The sequence below is a fragment of the Castor canadensis genome, chromosome 6 (genome assembly GCF_047511655.1).
Source record: "Castor canadensis chromosome 6, mCasCan1.hap1v2, whole genome shotgun sequence".
Classification (NCBI taxonomy): Eukaryota; Metazoa; Chordata; class Mammalia; order Rodentia; family Castoridae; genus Castor; species Castor canadensis.
In genome coordinates this window covers 133,590,960-133,594,047 of record NC_133391.1, presented here as the reverse complement: position 1 = coordinate 133,594,047, position 3,088 = coordinate 133,590,960, and the positions used below count along the sequence as shown (strand labels likewise).

General features: G+C 39.8%; 1 pseudogene; it reads right to left on the bottom strand.

The window, feature by feature from the left end:
• Positions 1 to 1,808: 1,808 nt before the first annotated feature.
• LOC109691804 (mitochondrial S-adenosylmethionine carrier protein-like) lies at positions 1,809 to 2,351 on the bottom strand (annotated as a pseudogene).
• Between the last annotated feature and the right edge of the window lie 737 nt (positions 2,352 to 3,088).

Here is a 3,088-nt window from a genome sequence, read left to right as displayed (position 1 = left end):
CTTGTTGTTATAGACCACAAGTTTAAGCTATAGACAAGGAAGAGGTTATGTGTGTATACTTGTTTTGGAATCTCATTATAGCCTTGTGTCAAGATTTGGCCATCTGCCCATAAACCTGCATGGGGTGACCTCACAATGTAATCAGAGCTGCAAGTTTATGGAAATCTCAGCAGGAGGTCTTTGGGCAAATCATTTGGAGCAGCACACAACAACTGCTGAGTTTGTATCTTCCTTGGGATTAGAAAAATAAAGTTTTTGGCCCAGGCATTTTCTCTCAAAGCTACTATAGAAATGGATCCAAGAAGTATTAGGACAGTTGCTTCAGGACTAAGGTCTCAAACAAATGTACATTTCTTCTGGCTATAAATGATTCAAATAGTGGTGAATGAAATAGATATAAGTATTCAGGTTTTTTAAAAAAGTGACTTGATTTTAAAAGTTACTTGACTCATAATGGGACTTTTTTGTTTTTTTCAGACCTTGACTAATTAACATAATAGTTTTATAGGAGAACAAAGATTAATGGTCAAAATGTTGGAGACCATCAAGAAGGTGTTGGGGGAATGATATTATCAGACAGATTTATTTACTATCACTTTAAAATAAAAGAACAGACAGTGGACCAGTGGAGCAGTATGGCGTCTGGAACCAGATTCCATATAGCTTTATACATGTGACAGGACAGATGTGGTTTTACAAATTACAGGGGGAAAGGACTACTTAATAAATGTCACTGGGAAAATGCTTATCTATACATAAAAGTAAAATAAGGTAGGTCCCTTCCTCACACCATATACAAATTGATCCCAGGAGCATTAAGATAGCAAAGCTAAAATTAAAGAAAAAAAAAAAAAACAGAGACAAGGAAAATATATTTGCAACACATAGTTGGCTAAAAAAAACCTTGAAGATTCTTACATAACTGTAAGTCTTTTTATGTACCAAGTTATTTTTAGAAATTTTGGTACTGTGTACATGGAAAACACATAAAATATTAAAGTATCTTTAATAAACATTCATTTATTAATGTTAAGTGTATGGCTGGAGTAATTCTTGTACATACATGACCAGCACTTCTTCATCACACTTAATTGCAAGGATATCCTTTAAAAATTGTAATCATTCTGCTTTTAATAATGTTTTTCCAACACTGCCAGAGTCCTGAGCATTCTTAAATTTTCAACATCTGATTTAGTCAAGTCCTGAGTTCCCCAAAGGGAGCTGTCTCTCATTTGGCACATAGGTTGTTGGACAGATCTCTGTAAAGGAATGTAATTATGTGTTTTTATAGGCAAAATCTAGGGTGATTATAGACAGCAGCCTGGCTACCAGAAAGAATGCATGCTATTATGCACCTGCTGTTCACTCCTTACAAACAAAGCTACAATCCTACACAAAAGGAATTAACCCAAGGACAAGCATCCACATAGACAATTTCTGTTCCAAGTCTCCTTCCTTTTCCCAATTCAGCTTTCTGGCAAATCCATCAGGTGGCAGGAAAGAAAACTGCCATACTGAGTGAATGACTGCTCTGAAGGGGCTGGCTTCAACATAGCCAAGCTCATTCATTGAGGGGTCTCAGAGACAGTTCAGAGTCCCATCATGGACATGGTATCCTCTTTCCGGCCACAGGAAGATGACTTAACTCCAGCCAGTCTATACTGTGGAGGACACAGAGTCACGATAAAGCAGCACTGTACTTCAGCACTGAGTTTTGCTATTTGAGTAGCTAAGCAGCCACTCACTGGAAGACAGAGTCCACACAGCAGTCTCTTTCTTCAAGGAAGCACACATGCAGCCTCTCTACATCAGAGGCTCTTTCCACCCACTTCTAACAGCAAGCTGTTGGTTTGGTTATGAGCACCCAGAAAGATGAACCCTCCCAGGCTGATAGCTGCCATTCATGGGAAGACACCTGCAAATAATCCTGCCAGTCCCTGTGACCCTGTGCAAGGCAGAGAACATGTTCCCACTAGCAGTGTTGGAACCAGCCTTGCCAACATAATTCTTGTCTTTGCCCCATCCAGAGGTGTGGTGACTGCAATTGCAAAGACACCTGCAAAAGCTCCACACACTGCTGACTGCCAAGAATCCACCATATGACCTTGTCTCCAGGACCAGAGGGCTTTTAAGAACTCTCACAAGGAAAACTGGACCAAAAAGAAAGGGATCGCTCTTAAAATTGCTTTTATAGCCTCAATACAATCCTTGGATGCCCTCTTCATACAAGATGTCCGAGAAAATCTGAATGTTCTTCATGAAGCAGGTATCTGTGCCCTCTGTTTTACCACTTCAGAAGGAGATCGAATTAGGAAGGCAACCACTTCTCCAGCAGAGGCAGCCAACGTGCTTCATAGGCACAAAACAGGAAGTTAAACCAGTGTGAAAAAACTATTTCACATATTCATAGGTGAGAAAAAATGCAGTAGTATTAGGAAAGGATCCAATAGCAGCAGAAAGAATGCCAGCGTATATGCCACAAAAACCACCAGCCTTATTAAATCCTTGGGGACTCTGCAGCCTGGTTTTAATGGTGTCCAGATGAAGTAACATCATGTCAACAGAGACACCTGCTCCCCCAGCAGCCACCAGTGAGGCTGTGAACCCTGGCTTGTCCATGGTCCCTCAAACCTGTAATTAGAGACTGAGCAGAAGTGGGTTCTGGACCCATGCGCTGGGCACTGTTATCTTGGAGTCAGGACCTACAGCAACTCGTAACTGTAAGTTTTAAGGCCAAAAGAAAAATGGTTGTGAAGAAGGTGTCATATTTACCAGCAAACATGGGAAAAGATGCTCAGTTTCTCTAATAATCATATATATTTAATTTTCAAATAATATACCATTTCAGTATAAAAACCGAGAGTTGATAAGAATGTGGAGCAATGGGAACTCTCACACTCTGCTAACAGAAGAAAACCACTTTAGAAAGCAACCTGACAATAGTTAGCAAAGTTGGAGGTGTGCACATCTACAGTCCAGCAATATTACTTGTAGCGTGTATCCTAGATAAAGTTTTGCATGTGTGTGCAAGATGAAATTTATAGAGGAACCCATTGAATTTTTTCTTTATAAAAGCAAAATATTGAAA